Source organism: Neolamprologus brichardi, chromosome 20, assembly GCF_056152115.1.
Source record: "Neolamprologus brichardi isolate AB-2024 chromosome 20, ASM5615211v1, whole genome shotgun sequence".
Classification (NCBI taxonomy): domain Eukaryota; kingdom Metazoa; phylum Chordata; class Actinopteri; order Cichliformes; family Cichlidae; genus Neolamprologus; species Neolamprologus brichardi.
This window is the reverse complement of record NC_142123.1, coordinates 31,716,854-31,735,163: the sequence shown is the minus strand read 5'-3', so window position 1 is coordinate 31,735,163 and position 18,310 is coordinate 31,716,854. Positions and strand designations below refer to the sequence as shown.

The 18,310-nt window shown below is 43.2% G+C and overlaps 1 protein-coding gene and 1 non-coding gene across 3 annotated transcripts in view; one reads left to right on the top strand and one right to left on the bottom strand.

Moving 5' to 3' along the window:
• Positions 1–18,310, top strand: part of ccdc120a (coiled-coil domain containing 120a) — a 44,326-nt gene that overhangs the window by 7,422 nt on the left and 18,594 nt on the right. Inside the window, exon 2 of one of the 2 annotated variants that reach the window (XM_087833787.1) lies at positions 10,558–10,809. The exons of the other annotated variant lie outside the window; for it this stretch is intronic. The gene's annotated coding sequence lies outside the window, so the exon portion shown is untranslated. The remainder of the gene's footprint in view (positions 1–10,557; positions 10,810–18,310) is intronic. 2 annotated transcript variants of the gene reach the window in all.
• On the bottom strand, positions 4,344–4,415 carry trnae-uuc (transfer RNA glutamic acid (anticodon UUC)). Its single transcript has one exon. It is a non-coding gene; the product is annotated as a tRNA-Glu (tRNA).

Sequence of the window (18,310 nt, the reverse complement as noted above, 5' to 3'; positions counted from 1 at the left end):
GCTGACAGAGTCCACACTCAAGTCCTGTTAGGATCAGCTGAGCTCAGCCTTTCCCAAAGCTTCAGCAAGATTTAAAGAGCCTTCAAGCTTCAAGGAAACACCGTGTTGAGTCTGGTTCTCCCGGGAGCAGATGATGCAGGTTTAAAATCAAAATATTTTGGGTCAAAATGAACAGAAAGTTAATTCGGGAAGATTGAGGGCAGCAGTGCATGTGTGAGAGAAGCTTGGAGTTTGTCCCTGAGTTTGTCAGCTTCAGCACCGAGCCCACGCGCGCTCCGGCAGTTCAATAAAGGTTATTCAAACCGGATGACAGTGCTGACAGATGGAGAGAAAAGCAGCGGCACTGAGACGGCTCTGCTGGCTTCAGTTCAACACGAAGATGTCTCAGATTTTATTGGATTTGTTTCATAGATCCGAGTCTTTTCTCGCTGACGGGAAGCAGCGTTTGGTGCAGGAATGTTTTTTGGGAAAACAGAAGCTGGATGGGATGATTTCATCCCGACAGAAACCGTCTCCTCCTCCGCGTTTCCTTTGTTTCTCCTGTTGAACTGATCGGTGAATTGTGTGTGCACGGCGCTCTAGTTAACGCCGTCGTGTCCCTGCCTGTATCAGCGTTTAAGCCATGCGATGATCTCAGAGAGCGAGGAGGTTCGGATGCTGCTCGGCTCTGTGAAGGACGCTTCCCGCAGCTCAGCCCGGCCCTCACAGAGACACAACAACACACGCGCCCTCCAGAGAACACACACATGTAGTATTGATGAAGCTGGTGCCTCTGTGCCTTTGAGCCAAACACACACTGATTCACACACTCAGCACCTGTGTGTGTGTTTCTTACAGTGCGTGTGTGTGTGTGTGTGTGTCGAGGATGAATGTAGGTCACGCTGCTGATTCTCTGCACAGCAACAATGCACAAAATCCCAACTCTGAATACTCGCAGTGGATTGGTTGAGAGATCCAGCCAGGCAGCCAATAACCTTTCAACCCCCAGGCACCGTCTGTGTGTGTGTGTTTCCGTGTGTGTGTGTGTGTGTGTGGACAACTTTCAGTTTAAAAACCGTGGTAGTGAGGACACGTCTGCCTGCCGGGGTCAGACCTTTTTAAAGACTCTTTTCAGATTCAGAGTAAGTGTCCTGGTTTTATCCGCTGAACGATACAACGCGGCGTTCAGGTGATATCGCAGTGACATCGCACATACAGCAGCTCAGAGGGCGGAGCCACGGATTGACACAGAAGACCATTTATAACTCCCCGAGACCCCTGCTGTGACACACGTCCAATCAGAGAGCTCAGCCTCTGTCTCTGTGCTGCTGCTGGTGAGGTTACAGGTTGACCTGAAAGTCACACAATCGCAGGTCCTGGATCAGTTTTTCAGTTTCTTGGGTCAAACGTGCTCGGAGGACGGCCTCAGATACTTTTTCTTTATCATCACATCTGACAAACAAAACATCACAAAGTTATATATCTCTTCAGTTCAAGCTCTGTAGCCAAAAAAAAGAAACAGAGATGTTTTTTTTATCTGTTTCTCAGCAAATCGTTTGAGTCTCCTAGAAAACTCGAACATATTTGGTGAAGTTTGGTTTTAGGCATTGCTAACTTGTCTCGCTTGTACAACTCATCACTGCTTCACTTTACTGAATTCTCAGAACACAATAAAGCAGCGTACGCACAGCGTCAATGTCACCCTGCCGTGACTGGCTGATGCTGACCGAGGCCTGTGGGCTGTTGGCAGGCTGCGTGTCCCAGCTGTTCCTGCAGACTTGCATGGACCAGGAGCACCACCTCTGATCTGATTACTCGTGGTGCAAATCTGACTCGACAGAGATGAAATGCTCCGAGCTGTATTTGTGCCGTTCTTGCAGCAGCACCCCGCCCTGTGGCCCCGTCAGAAGGACAGTGCAGGCGTTCGTAGATCAGCAGCATATTAAGACTCTTCCTTTGCCAGTGTGAACGTCTGGGACTCTCCCGCTCAGCATGTTCATTCCAGCAATTCCTGAACTACAGATCTGGATAGTTACATTTTTTCATTGCATACTTCATATTTAGCGTCCTGTTTAAATCCAAGCTAAGCTAATCAAATCTGCGGCACGCTTGTCCGGTGGTTAGCGCTAGCACCTCACACCACGAAGGTCCTGAGTTTGAATCCAGGTTGGACTTTTCTGCATGCAGCTTCTTTTCTGTGAACTCTGGCGTCCTCTTGGAGTTCAAAGACGTGCATGGCGTTAAGTTCATTTGTGATTCTAAATTGAACATTGGCGTGAACAGCGACCTGTCTGCGACCTGTCTGTGGGATGTACCCGGCTTCTCAATCTATGACAGCTGTGATAGGCTTAACTCTGCTGTTACATTGGACATTTTAACCTGGGACCCCAAGACAACTTATTTGGTTTTGGAGTCTGCCTCAAGCGGCCAAAGGCGGAACTGCAGTTTTTGGTACTCGGGCATTAGCTATTAAAGGGGGGGCTAGATGGGTCCAAATCAATTACTCCAAATATCTATACTATTGATACCAACGCTGGTATTGATATTGGATTGATAGTAGTGAGATATGATCGATATTTTGTTTCTATCCTTGAAGTTCAGATGTAGCCACTGAATTATGTTAAATAAATATAAATAAAATAAAATATACCTCAAACATACACTATGAAAAATGGAATTTGGAGTTTTATAAAATGACACTTTTATCTATTCTGATATCAGAGCAGATTCATCTGAAGAAACAAAAACAGCACACACACACACAGAAGCACACTGGTCTGCTGTTTTATGCAGTTTCATATCTCATCTAAACATCAGCTGTTTGAAGTTCTCTCTCTCTCTCTCTCTCTGTCTGGGTCAGAGTCTCTCGCCCACTCTTATTTTCTACCCCCGGCGGTGTCAGATACAACAAAACAGAGACCCTCGTGGGGAAAAAAGATCAGGGTCGCGTCCTGTCACCAGTGTGCAGTGTGTGTGCAGTTCCAGCAGGGGGCAGCGGCTGCCTCACCTCGCCCTCTCTGACCCCAGGTAGTGCAGGGAGCCTCAGGTGTGTTATGGGAAATGTAGTACTACGATGACCTGCATGACTGAGAACCTTCACAGACAGAAATATAGTGCTCAACGCAGATGAGGTCCATCTGCTTTATGCAGGAGACACTAAAGCTGTGCAAAGAGTTTATAAATAAAAATGCTTTTAAATACCAAAAACCACAGAGTGACACTGATTACAGCATTTCTACAGTCAGTGTGAGGTCACGGCTCCTCCTTCCCTCAGCATCTGTGCCCTCTGTGTGAATCCACGTTCTGTATTTAGACGCTCAAAGTATTTGAAATCTGCGCAGTGAAGCTGGTGTTTATCTCTCTGTCTCTGTGTTTAATGAATACTCTCTCTGCTCCTGAATTAGAAGCCGGCTCTCAGCAGCTGCCCTGATTGGTCGCTGCCAAATTCCACTGTGTTGATTCCCCAATGGACCAACTTAACCACAGCTCCCCATAAACCGCCTTTATCCAGCAGTGTCATCTGACTTTTCCTGTTAGAAACATGCTCAGTTCAACTTTGACAGACTGTAACGCTTAAGATTCTTCTATAGGAAGCAAAAAGTTGCTTACTTGTTTTTATCTCATCAATAACAGCAATAAAAGCATCAGGTTAGAGTGGCGGGGGTGTTAATATTGGGGAGGGAAAAAATAATTTTGTGGTTAAAGTCAAGAAAAATCAGTAGAAAACCATCTAATGTCAGTCAGTGGTGTTCTTCACTGTCAGTGGAAGTTGCTTAAGTTGCTGACCTGAAAGTTAAGATGTTTATCTCAAGCCCCGCCCACTTTTTGTTGTCATTTCACCAACAGTTGCTTAAAGTTGCCAAATATTGTTTACTTTCTCACTGCCATGTTGCTCCGAATCACCTCCATTGTGCTAGTTAGTCAACATCAGCTAGCTTAGCTCTGTCAGACACACAAACAGAGTTTACTAAGAGTGTGGCTAAACTATCTCTGACTGTTTGGCTCAACAAAGCAACATGCGATTTCCCAGCAGGGGTGAAGGGGATTGGCCACCTCTGGTCTACATCAGCCTAGATTTGCTAAATTATTTTAATCCCTGGGGGGACTAAAGATGTTGATCTTGAAACAGTCTACAGAGCAAAGAACAGTTAAGGGCCCCTTTATACCCACCGAGTGGTGAACAGCACCTTATGACAAAAGTTATTCCAAAGTGACGCCATATTCACTGAAATAAGAGACTTAGAGCTTTTTATTGTCATTATTTGTATCTTAATTGCCCGTTGGGGATAAATAAAGTCTCTCTGATTCTGATTGTGCAGTTTCTTGCACAGCGAAATTGGGTAAAAACTCGAGGAAAAAGGGCGTTCCCATACCGGGAGTCGAACCCGGGCCGCCTGGGTGAAAACCAGGAATCCTAACCGCTAGACCATATGGGACAAGCTGCAGTTTGTGCAACAATACGTGCCAACACTTATTTGTTGTGTGAGATATTTTCTAAGCGTTGACACCTAACATCCAGGAGAATCTAACGGCAAATTCAATTCAATTCAATTTTATTTATATAGCGCCAAATCACAACAAAAGTCGCCTCAAGGCGCTTCATAGATACAGAGAAAAACCCAACAATCATATGACCCCCTATGAGCAGCACTTTGGCGACAGTGGGAAGGAAAAACTCCCTTTTAACAGGAAGAAACCTCCGGCAGAACCAGGCTCAGGGAGGGGCGGCCATCTGCTGTGATTGGTTGGGGTGAGAGAAGGAAGACAGGATAAAGACATGCTGTGGAAGAGAGACAGAGGTTAATAACAAGTATGATTCTGCAGAGAGGTCTATTAATACATAGTGAGTGAGAAAGGTGACTGGAAAGGAAAAACTCAATGCATCATGGGAATCCCCCGGCAGCCTACATCTACTGCAGCATAACTAAGGGAATGGCAAATGAGATGATACTGGGAAATCATCTGATTTGTCATTAAGCCACTAAGCACCAGTGTTTCAGTGTGAAAACTACTGTCAACCAAACAAAAGAGAAATTGACTCACTTCGAGAATCAGTAGACTTACTGCGTGACAGCCACTTGCCTGATTGGTGACATCGAATTCCCTCCAAAGGTGAGATCTACAGCTTCTTCTTGTTGGGCTGACAGAGAGGAGCAGGCGCACTCCTGTGTGAACGAATGAATCCTAACCTCATTCATTCGCTGCATTCACAAGTTAGTACTTATGTGCCATGCCGGTGTTGTCATCATTTATTTCATTAAACAAATATGTTACAATATTGTTGTAAAAACTGTAGTTTAAGTTCTAAAGTTATTGTAAAAAACATTTGAATGACAGCGGTGTAAAAATAAATACTGTAACAGGCTCTTCTGTTCTTTCACAAATCACACCCTGGTGTAGAGTGTTTAAATAATAACCTTAGTCCAGATTTATTGGGGGGTAAATAAGCAAATGAAAAGTCCAAATAATCTACTAATAAGGTGCCGATTTACAAGCACAAATCCAGCCAGTTCATTTGAATAATCACCAATAATCTAAGACAAGCAGCTCAGATTTGTTAGTTAAAAAACAAAAAGGCCTGATGAAAATAACGTAATATAAACATGTTTTCTCTCTGAAAGCTTCAATCAACGGCAGGTAGCTGAAGGAGAACCAGTTTGTTCTGTTAGAAGTGCTAACCATTCTGATATTAAAAGGCACTGTGGGGTTTTCATAAAGGTTTCCTGATTAAAAGCAAATCTGCCATAAAAACCTGAAATCTGTGTTTAACAGCTGACCCGAGACTTTTTACTGCAGGACTCTGAACGAGTTAGCGTGTTATTAATACAGCTCCACGTGTGTAACTGTAGCTCTGGTTTTCTTTTTCTTCTGCATGCTGTGTGAGGCGGCGGATATTTAGTAAAGTCAAAGGGAAGAATCACTCACAGCCACCTGTGGGCAACACAAGGAGAGCTGACACAGATTCAGACATCATTTTAACAGCTTTAAGTCATGCTAATTGCTGCATTTGGACAGACACGTCAATATGTTATGTAACAGACCAGTGCTGTGTATGTGTGTGTGTGTGGCAAGGTTGTTCTGCGCAGTGTACCAGGGGCATGTGGAAACGTTATCGTACCATATGCACGAGGAGTGTGTGTGTGTGTGTGTGTGCACTGCTAAGTAGAGACTCTGCAGTTCTCATTATGGACCGATCTCTGTGAATCACCCTGTAAACATCAAGCTTGCTGTGAGTAATAAGTGTCATATTCATGGCACATGTGCAGTTACTGGGGAACTAATTATTTATTAAAACCTAACAGAAGTCATTTCACAAAGATGGTTGTTAATCTGTTTCTTAAGATTTTGCTGGTTTTTAGCAGCTGTTAAACTTGTTAGTGTGTTAAAGCATCGACTGCTGGCCTGAAACAGCTGAAGCATGTTTTTCCAATCAGTGTTAACTCTGCACCACCGTCCTTCACTTTTAGATTTCAGCCTGCTGTAGAATCACGTTTGATCATTTGATAAAGCCTTTGACAAGTTTCATGTTTTTTTAATCAGGCAGCTTGAGTGAGATTGAAACCTTCGGGAACAATGAACAGAAAAACAGCAGAAGAACACAGTAACCAGAGAGGTCATAAAAAACAGATGCAAGTATCATTAAAATCATTTAATTAATCTCCTTGAACTCCAGGGGGAGCGCAGATCTGCAGTTTGAGGGCGGTGAAAATAAAAGGAGCTGCTTTTCTTCACTTGTGCCGCTGATGCCTCTGCCAAACAAGGAATAGCACGCCCACATGTGAGACAAGACGCTGGTGTATGAATGCAGGAAGCAGCGATATCCTCCATCTGTGTGGTGGGTTGTTGTCCCCGATGCTTAAAAGCTGTCAGGTCATTCGAATCAGTACGTTTTCCTTCTTCTGTATTTGCCCCATTCATGGAAATATCTCTTCAAAGTCTGATTGCTCCTGATGATTTGAGGTTTTCTGCTAAAATCAGGGTTTTCTTATCAATCAACCAGATTGTAAAGTATCAACTAACAAGTGGCTTCAAAGCAGGACAAACACACAGTAGCAATGTGTGTCTTTTATATTTTCTGTGATCCAGGAAGATTAATTTAAAAAGAAATCATGCCTTGTATGGATGTTATGAAGGCAAAAATTATCCATAGATGGCAAAATATTTTTTGCAGTAGGATCTAAACTACAGGACTGACTCACTTTTGAAGTCAGCCTCAAGTGGCCGTTACAGGAACTGCAGTTTTTGGCACTTGCAGCTTTACCTTAAGTTATTTGAATTCTCTGATAGAGTCTGCTTGCTTTTAATGTGAAGTAAATATCATTTACATCATTTACTAGCTTGATTTCTTGGCTGGGTGTGAGTTGCTGCACAGATGTGCTGATTCATGGCTTCAGATCTTCTCAGTCTGACAGACAGATTGAAAGCACAGCATCACCTCTCAGCTTTGATGGCTGCTCTTGATGTCATGTTTTACAGTTTAAATACTGGGCAGTACTTCAGTCAGCGACCCTTGTTTGTGGCTGTGCTCATAAATACTTCAACCAGTGCAACCAGTAAACACAGTAGAGCCAGTTTGTGTGGCTTCTGGGCTGTTTATGTATGAATAATGAGAGTGTGCTGAGGCTCCAGGCAGGCGCTTGGTGGGAAAAATGGGAAAATCTGTGTACGAGAGAAAAGCCGACCTGCAGAAAGTCTGTAAGTACACATCAGGAAGTTTTTATTTCCCAGAATTCCCTGCTTCTGTCCTGCTGAGCTGGAGAATGTGAGAACAGACAGTTACAGGAGGAGTCTCAGTGTTTGTCTGTCTGAGTGTGTGAATGCCAGTGATTTATGTGTTTGTGTTTGCCTTTTGTTCTGCTAATGTTGGTGGTGGTGGTGGGGGGGCACAGCGTTATCAAAACAGCTGGAAGCAAAGAAGCAGTTTTCTGATGAGCATCTGCTCTTTGTCCTCTTAATTCATTTATTTTAATTCAATAAAAAAGTCTCACACATGTCCAGCAGTCAATACACTAAATAGGATTTCATCACATGAAGAAATTGTAGAAAAATGTGAAAATAAAGTAACAATTTGACAAATTTTATTTTTTTTAAATAAAATAAATCTTTTTTATTTGTCATCATCACAGCTTTTTTTAGGATCTTCCCACTTTTAGTTATTTAATTTTTTATGTAATTTTTTATTTTTTATGTAATTAAAGTTAAGTTTTATGTAATTAAATTTTTTCACCATAATTTTTCAACATTTATAATATAAAGTATCAATGAAAATGACATAAATTTTCATATTACTTTTATTTTTAATGAAAGATTTTTTTTTCTCATGAGCGTTTTACATAAATAAACCTGAATATAGAAAAGATTAATAAAAAATAAACTTTTCAAATGTCAGTAATAGATTTTATATTTTACGTTGATTAAGTTTTTATTGACACATCTGTTAATTTCTGATGTTTCTGGGGCAGAAATCGATCTTTGAGTTTTGGCAGATTTTGCACAATCTCAAAATACAGTCCTCCAGCTTCCCGTCTTTAATGAAAATAGACCCACATTAGAATCAGAAAACCTTCATGTGGCAGAAAAGAAACCTTCAATCTGCTGCACTTTATCAGGATGTTGCCACTTTCAAAATAAGAGCAGCAGGTCAGAGTCAGGAACAGCAGGAGAAAAAATGGAGCTCGTATGAGAATAAAATAAATGTAACTTGAACAAATGTTTTTATTTCTTTTTATTTATATCATTTATTTTGTCTAAAGATAACAGACAACTTACCAAACAACCAACTTTAACTTGTATCTTTAGGCACTTATGGCGGTCTGACGGGTATAAAATTATAATTTTGTAACAACAAGGTGACTCCAAACAGCTATTAGCTGAAAACTTTGCAGTGTCCTCAAAAGATTTCAAATCGCCGGCAGTGAGTACAGAGGAGGTCAGCAGAAAATTACAGTCAGAGTTTGATCCACCATGCAATACCATTTGGAAAGCATCTGAATAGCAACAGCTCCATTTTTCAGCATGTGAGTGATCCGAGACACATCGACAATCAGTCATGGATTGGCCTCACCAGAGCTCAGACATCAACACTGCTGAAGCAGTGTGGAGTCATGTGGACAGCAGAACAAAAGGCAGACAACATCCAGAGAAGAGCTTTAAATGTCCTTCAAGAAGCCCGGGGAAATGGTTCTTTAAACTACTTAAAGAAAATACAGGAAAGCTGCATATTAGCGTTCAAGAATAAAGGAATAAATAAATAAATCAAAAAAATGCCACATACTTGCTTCAAACTCAGTAGAATTGTACAAACCCTGTTTTAGCTTTACACTGTGCTTTATTTTATGTTTGCTTATGTTTCAGTAAATCCCCGGGTCTCATTTCAGTAAGATTTTAAGATCCTCCATCGTCTCTGCTAAACTTTAAAACAGCGGTCTCCAACCTTTTTTGCGCCATGGACCGGTTTATGCCCGACAATATTTTCATGGACCGGCCTTTAAGGTGTCGCGGATAAATACAACAAAATAAAACTAGTACCGGTACCGAAAAAAGAAAATTTATTCATAACACACGTGAAAAGACCCAGGAAAACCGAGATAAAGATAAAAATAATAACAAAATAACGCTGAAAACCGATAAAACCCTGAAAACCATACATTTCACACCTGAGCCTCAACTCTCGCGGCCCGGTACCAAACGACTCACGGACCGGTACATGGACTTTTATCTGGTCTTAAGTTTGACGTAATTAGCCGCCCAAACTCCGCTTCAGGTCCCAAATGAACACTGCGGCATCACTGAGAGTTAAAAACTGATGATAACAATTTTTTTTCATCTTTAATAAAATGATCAGTGTGGCTGCTCTACCAGGGGTAACTGTTTAACATCCAGGCATCCATGAAAACAGAATTTATGAAGTTTAACTGAGTTTGAAGTTAGCAGGGAGTTAGCTCGCTAGTTTCTATCTAAAGAGGATAGATCACGTTCTCACTGGAAAATTAAAACGTGCAGTTCTGCTATCACTTCTGACATAAATGAAGACAGAAAAGTAAACAGCAGTGACGTTTGTAGGGTTACTGAATTTGGAGTAGCTGGTATATAATGATGTGCTAGCTACACAGCTATGATTAGCATAATATAAACACATTAGCACAGTGAAGCTGGAGGATGAATGTTAACTTTTTTCCACTTGATAAAAGTTAAAGTGAGGGTTCCCGATGGTTAGGGACAAATGCAATCGCATTTGTAAATGGACCAAACTTCAGTCAGGAGAACAACTGAGATAATCCATCCACAATACGAGGTTAGTCATTAATACACTGCTGCATGGGCTGAGCTGTAGTTACATCGTAAGGTTTTAAAAACTGAGCTTAGGTAGTGATAATAAAAACCGAGGCCGAAAGTGATTATTGACTTTTTTTTAGGGGTTTGTTCAGATTAAGTAGAACAAGATACAAAACATGTTAAAAACACAACAGCCTTAATAAACGCAGTTCATGATGTAAGCAGTTCATACATCATTGCTTAATCGAATTCCCGCGGAGATGTGAAACGACTTCCTTTTGTCATTTTATTTTGACACGGCAGAGCGGAAGTGGAGGGGTGGTGACAGCGGAGAGCTTGTTGGTGAGACTCAGCTGAGAGTCATAGAGAGCGAGTCAGAGCTCAGAGACGCTGAGAGGAGAAAAGCGGAGTTTAACTAGCAAACGGGCGGGTTGGTCCGCGGGACTGAAGCTGTTTTATTCCCTTTTCTCGGCTCCTGTTGCGGACGTGCCCGTCCTGAGGACAGCTGGAGCCGGACCACACCTGGTCTGCGAACAGGATGGTTCAGACTCGCAGGTATTTACAGCCTTTTCACCGCTGCTGGTTCGCCTCCGGCCTTACCTTCGTTACTTTCCTGGATGGACTTTTGTGCAGTTAAATAAGTTATGAAGTAAATAACTGATAAAGATGAAGATCCTGGTATTATAAGAACTTTAACGCCAGAACAAAAGTAGAAAAATCAGAGAATAAAAAAATGTAAAAAGTTAAATGAAAAATTCCCTTTAAACGTGTCAGAGCAGCTAATAGATCTCAATAAATTAGCAGATTAATTATTCAGTTGATGCTGAGATTTAGACAAACGTGTTTCCCAGAATAAAATATAGAATACTGATTATCTAAACCCGACATTTAATTAAAAATTGTGCAAGGAGAACATAAAAAATGCTCTTAAGGAAAAACTGTGTTCCTTTTCAATCTGATGACGTCTCACACAGCTGGGACAGGGGCAACAGAAGACTGGAGTAAGATTAAAAAAATCTATTTATTTACTTTATTTTTTTATTTTTAGATAATTAGATAACATGATTGGTAAAAAGAGAAGAGTGTCTATTGTGTGGTGGTTTATACGTTCACCTAACAGGCGAAAGCTCCCCAGTTTGATCCCAGGAGGAGACACCAGTCTCTCGAGGGTCACATTGGGTATAAAACGAAACACAGAGTAAGGTGAGGTCCTTCATTAGAACATGTGTAATAAAGCTACATGAAGGTAACATTTCATAAACTTTGGGGTTTTATTATCTACTGTTCATGACATTGTTAAAAAACTTCATTGCTGACAGAGACGAAGCTGAAAACCTTCGCTGTGATCTTCAAGCAGCATTACAGACACACACGATTCTGAAGTGGAAATCAATGCTCGTGCTCAGGAACAAGCCATAAACGATCTGAAGAAACGCCGCTGCCTTCTTTTCATTAACGATGGACGGAGGCAAAGTGAACGCTGTCGCGCTGCCCCATCAAAAACCTGCTGGGAGCAGCTCATCCAGCTTGTTATTGGCACAAAGTTCAAAGCCGGCATCCACAAGGATGCAGGTATCACCACATCTGTGAGGGCAACATTAACGCTGCAGCTTTTTCAACCTTTTTTTTTTTAGAGAAGGTGTTGCTTTTTTCAGTAACACAAAAACCAAACCTCATTCTGCACACGTATGAGGGAAACTGTCCGGCTGCTAAACCGGCCTGCCTGCAGTCAGGACCTGTACCAGCTGGAGGATTATGAAACAAAAACTGCAACAAAGGAGACCTGAAGTAGAAGAATGGGAGGCATGCAGCGAGCAGTGTCAAAAGGGAGAGGTGATGAATCACAGCGGGGAACTTGTTCTGACTTTACTGGAGCGTGTTCCTGGCACCGAATTAGAAATGGGCAGATTTTTATTTGAAAGTAAAAACGTCCAAGTTTAAACGTTTCATGTGTTTATGCAGTTTTCAAGTCAGAATTGGGCTTTAAAGAGTTTCAAATGAGTGTGTTCTCTTTATTTAAAGTCTGTTTTTTGTAATCAGGGCTTTAGATACGGTGAACTCACCGGGCTCATCAGGTAAAATTTAAAAAAAGAGCACATTAAACATGTCGTCTGACCCTGGAACCAGAGACGAGTGTTGATGGTGAAGATCAAACAGCTCTGATGGACAGGGATCACAGGAAGGAGTCGTGCGCTGTAAACTTATGATAAATGTGTGATTTTTAGTGGACGTCTGTGGCTGTGACACGGTGTGGAACAAACCTGTGGTCTTTCTGGACTCTCCGTCAGGAGTCAGCTGTATGCAGGTGAACGTGTGTCTGAATTTTAAGCCTGATGGTTGATGTGTAGGTGGACAGAACAGCAGGAACAGACTCGTGTGAACCTGCTGCTGCGAGGACACATCGGTGAACTCTGGGCAGCGTGATTTATATGTTCGCCGTGTTTCTCTGATTTCCTGCACGAGTTTGGTGAGATGAATGTGAATGCAGCCGAAGCCGTGGTCACGCAGCGCAGCACCGATCCGGTACTGGACCGGAGAGGGTCGGAGACGTGGTTCAGTTCCTACTGAGAGTGTTTGTGATAACAGGATTAGTGCTGCTGGGATCTCCTGCCTTCGCGGTTTAGTGTGAGGGCAGTGAGAGGACACACACACACACACACACACACACACACACACAGAGCATCCATCTCTCTCTCTGCTGAATATTTAAATCCTGTATTTGCATCTCTTTGTCTGCAGCTGCAGCCTTTCATCACCAACTCTCCGTGTGTGTGTGTGTGTGTGTGTGTGTGTGTGTGTGTGTGTGTGTGTGTGTGTGTGTGTGTGTGTGTGAAGTGCTGAGCCTCTTCTGTGCATTTGATGTGTTAATCTTTCTCATCTTTAAATGTTCGATTTGTTGTTGACTTGTCGGGCTCATGAGCTCCTCTCTGTTTACATCATGTTGCCGTTAGCGGCGAACGTCAGATCCTGATTGGCCCGACGTGTTTCTTCTGGTCTTGCTCTGTGGGCGAGTAAAACTCCACAGCTGTGAGTCTGAGCAGAATCTGGAGGACGAATCCTGGAGCACGTCCAGCATGCTCAGGATATCTTTGCCTTATCTGGCTTCACTTAACCTAAGATCAGCAGTCAGCAATCACACGAAGGCTGTTATCAGCTGGATGTGTCATCTCAGGGCTTTCAGTCTAACTATCAGCATCTCACAATCACAGGAACAGGTCTGCTGGCAGCGTTTCACAAACAAAGATCAAACTGAAATATTGGAAAAATATGAATCGGCAGCACGTGAGAGGTGGTTAGTTAAGCTGTAGTTCGTCTAATGCTAGAAACAGTAATCAGGTCCACTGCTCCTTCATTAACACAAGGGAAGATCTGGCTTCAAGTACAGATGTGTAGCCTGCTGGTTGAATAAAGGTTGTTATGGTTATTCAGCTGCAGCCTGGTTGGTTTTAAACGGTCTGAGAGCAAGTGAAGAATTTAACAAGCAGAATTTTACCTGCAAGATGAACAAATACAAGGTTTAGGTGTCATGTTTTAAGGAAATATGGCAATTATTAGGCTTATAAAACAATGAAATATACTTGGAGTCTTCTGGGTCGTGGTGGGGGAGGTGGAGGGGTCACGAGTGAAGGAATAATTTGCTTCTGTGAGTCTCTTTTTTTATTGGATGTCATTCAGGAAAGACATACTCCCTGAGCATGGAAGTCTCCGGGATCTTCAAGGAATTGTCTCTCTTTTTTTCCAGAGGACTGATTGGCTGGTAGTTTTACGCACCTTATCTCGAGTTCTCAGGTCAGTTAGGTCTGCAGCATAATTTCCAATAATTCAACTAAAGTTTTATTTATAGAAGACCCCAACAACCAGACAACCTCTATGAGCAAGCACTTGGCGACAGTAGGAAGGAAAAACTCCCTTTCAACAGGAAGAAAGCTGTAATAGAACCAGGCTCAGGGAGGGGCGGGGCCGTCTGCCACGACCAGCTGAGGGAGGAAGACGGGACGAAATGACAATGATGCGCGCTGATAGGAACCAACCATCTATTTTCTTAACCACTTGACCAGTTCACGGTTGCAGAGGTGCTGGAGTGTGTCCCAGCTGTCATTGGACGAAACGCAGAGCACGTCCTGGACAGAGTGCCAGTGTGATGCACGGCTCAGAAGTGACTAGGGATGGGTATCGTTTAGGTTTTATCCGATACCGGTGCCAAACCGGTACTTTTGAAACTGTGCCGGTGCTTAAACGGTGCTCAAACCGGTGCTTAAAGAATGGAGAACACAAAATTGGTCCAAAAACCTCTCATGTTCAGCTGTTTTTTTGTAAAAACATAACAATGTTAGCCTTTTCTGCAGCTATGGGGCATATATGGTATCACTCTTGGCTGGAAGCAGCTTAAACAATGGAAAAAACACAAACTTAGTCCAAAAACCTCTCGTGTTTAACTGTTTTCCACTTTTTCTTTGGTCATTTTAGCCTTTTTGTCCAGGGTGAAGGGAGTATCTGCCATCAAACAAGAAGACAGCTGCATGTAGCTATGATGGTGTTTGCTAGTTCACCTTACATGCATTAATGTAATAACGTGGTTAGCCTACTCAACGTAAATTACACACGAACAACATTAAGCTACTCACGCAGAGAAGAACGGCTGCTGCTGCATCATCATCCTCATCATTTCTGCTACACTGGCAGGGCTAGGAGCCAGGACTCTCCTCTTCGGGTATTTGGGGGATGTTGCTAACTCCGGGTCGATAACAGGCACCACACCCGCAGTAGATGTGCTCGGTGTGAGGTCTCGCAGCAAGCTATCAAATACGGCGCATTTCTCGGCTTTTAAAAAAACGCTATGTGTCGCCAGGTGTTTCATCAGATTTGAGGTGTTACCTCCTTTGACAGCATCACAGTATCAGCTTAAAGCACTTGTTGCAGCTGCTGAGTTTGCATCTTTTGCTGTGAAGTACAGCCAGACTTTGACCGCTTCGCCTTGGGCATTTTTAATCTGTAGCTCTGCTCTAAAAGAACGTACGTACCTGGACCCGCCTACTATCCTCGGAAACATAAAATGATTGGCTAGAATCTAAAGTGTATCACAGCTCAGGAAAATAAAGCACCGAAATGTGCGCTGCTTTTCGGTCTGGTTACTACCGTTTATGTCAGAACCGATACCGGTACCCATCCCTAGAAGTGACCCACCTTTGTAACGTTGAAGGCGCAGGTTAAACCTGAGGTTCAGTCCTCACAGTGCAGACCTCTCGGCCCAGACGCATTAAACTGTAGAGATTCATGACTAAAAGTGCACAAAGGCAGAAACCTGTGCATTTTCTGTTTGACTTATAAAGCTTCACATGTGCTTGGTCGTCTTTTTGTGAATTCCAGTCATTTTGGAGTGTTGTGCATGTTCACGAGCATCATTCATGTTTTCACATTTAGCTGTGAATGAATGTCATACTCTCTTAGGTCAGCAGCAAAGAAGAAGCACAATTTCACAGAATATAAAGGCGAGACATTCAGGAAAAATGAGTTTTGGGTAATCTCAGATCTGATGCCGCAAGCAGATGAAAAACTACCGAAGGCACAAAATAAATGGAGGCAGCAGCTGTTAAAGCGCCACGACTGAAACAAAAGAGACGAGGAAGTGTGAATCTATCAAATTAAATCAGTTTAATTACAGTTATTAAATCATTTACAGAAGAAGGTAAGGGTTTAAAATAAGAGCTGCATCGTGCTGAAAATTGGATGTAGCTGTAGTTCTTGTTCTGGATTTCTGAACTTTTAACACAAAAAGTGTTTGTGTGTCGTCTGTGTGCACGCATCCCTCGTATATCCGACCCTGGACTGTGAGGTGGGAGAGCGTCGAGGCTCTGAAAGCGTTTGCTCCTCGCAGTGATGATGGAGGCTGCGCTGGTTCAGAGAGATCAGGCACTCAGACTGGAAACAGATTGGCCTCAGCGGGCTGTTATCAGATCAGCTGTTCAGGCCTGCAACACCTGAGAGGGGGGAGGGGAGGTGAGAGTGACACCCCAACCCTCCCCCAAAACACACACACAGACAACAAGGTCAAAGACCAGGCTGCGAGTGTGTGAGAGTACAAAAACAGATGTGAAGCAAACCTCTGGTGACGAGATGCAACAAAACATCAAAGGACGCCAACGGTAAAGAGCGCGCGTCGCCCTCGCAGCACAAACAACACGCTGGAGAATCAGAGCGGCTAAAGCGCTCAATCAGAACTTCTGCAGCTGTCTCGGAGACTTCACTCCATCACAGCGGCGCGAGGAGACGGACGAGCTGAAGCCGATCAATCGAGCCGCTGATGGATGAAGGGAGGAGCTGCAGGTCTGGACTCGGCCCGGCAGGACTCAGGAATGTAAGAGGAGGGTGGAGGAGGACAGAGAGGAGGGGGAGACCATTTGACAGAGCATTTGGTGTCAGAAAACCCCGTCAGTAAGCTCTGGCTCATCTCCACATTTGTTTGGTTTTCCCTGAAGGAAAAACTCCTTGATTAACGTTAAAATCCAGATCCAGTGTTTCCCTCAGATGTTGATCAGTGCTGCATCTGTCTCCTCTGTAATGTCATGCAAATAAATACCCGAGCAGCAAAAGCCGCGTTCGAACTCCATGGTTTCGGTGAGATCGGTGTAGTTCGTGCAGCAGATGATTTCATATGTCATGAAAATTGCTCACAAGTGGATACAGGTACCAGAATTGGTGCACACACCCGTTTTTTACAATAGCTGCCAGCTCAGGCAGGAAAACGTCACGTACAGCTGCTTTTCCCTTTTTAATGATCTTAGTGTCAAATTGTACATTTGTCTTTTTCCTGTAGTAGTAGAGGCTGTAATTTTGTGTCTCCTCCGTCTCCTCGTGGACTCCTGGCACTCGTCCCTGCATGCCTGACTCACCGATGGCTCCAAGAAGCAGTCTGCAAATACTGAAATAACTTCAGCGTCCGTACACGGTCGACAAATGAAGCTTTACTGCAAATTATTCTTGTTTGATTGTCCTCCTGGGCAGCTGGGTCAGTAGATGTGTTTTACTGGTCACAACAAAACCAGTTTAACGTTAGATTTCAAAGTGTTTTATGAACATCCTGCATCATCCACCCTGACCTCCTCCCTGCTCTACAGGAAGCTTTCCAAAGAAACAGGACGTCAAACCATCTGCTGCAATCTTCCTTACACAGTTTCAACATCTGTGTGAAGAAGACTGCGATAATGCTATAAGCTCCGCCTCTCTGATCCTCGCCATTTCTACACAAACTTGAATTTTTGTGTGAGACTTTATCCTCCGCTGCTGGATACTGTGGCGTGAATCACACCAGTGTTACCAACCATTTCAGCTGTTCCCAGTCAGTCCTTCCCATCCCCCCTAATTTCCCCCTTTTTTTTTTTTCATCACTCATTTCCTTCTTCCTGTTTCCTGTTGGGCTCCACTTCCTGTTCTCAGGGCTGTGCTGTCGGAGGACATCTCGTTCTCCTCCAGCTGGAGGGTAAAAGTGCTCGGAGGTTTCAGACTCCTTGTTGTTTTGTGATTAAGTAACACTTGTTGTTTTCTTCGTGTCTGCTTTCCTGTGTTGGGCTGGAACATTTCCAGGATGGGAAGTGACGTCGTGCTGTGGCTTTATAAGATTTTCTGCAGTATTGAATCCCTGTTAGGAGGCAAACAGACAGGAGATGATCAAATCTGAACAGATCTAAAGCTTGAAAAACGACCTTTTGCTCTGGTCTTGATTGCCTTGTTATAACAGATGCTCAAACAGGCAGGTAGATGTTGCATGACAGAGGCTGTATGTGCACAGCGTAGTCCTGTAAACACTCAGAGATCCATGAACCTGTTTGTGCTTTTTACTAAATATTGTTAGGTTTGCTGTTCAGGTTCCTCGAGAAAACGTTTGCATGCTCCGGACGTGCACTCTGCCACTGACAGCCTTTAAAATGTAAAACCTCTTTATTCTTACAAAGAGGCTTGTGCGGTGTATTTTTTATCCTCTGTGGGCTTTTGAACTAATTAGGTTTAACCCTTTAAAGCCGGTTGGAGCGGGCACGCTCTGTTTTGCGTAACTATTTTT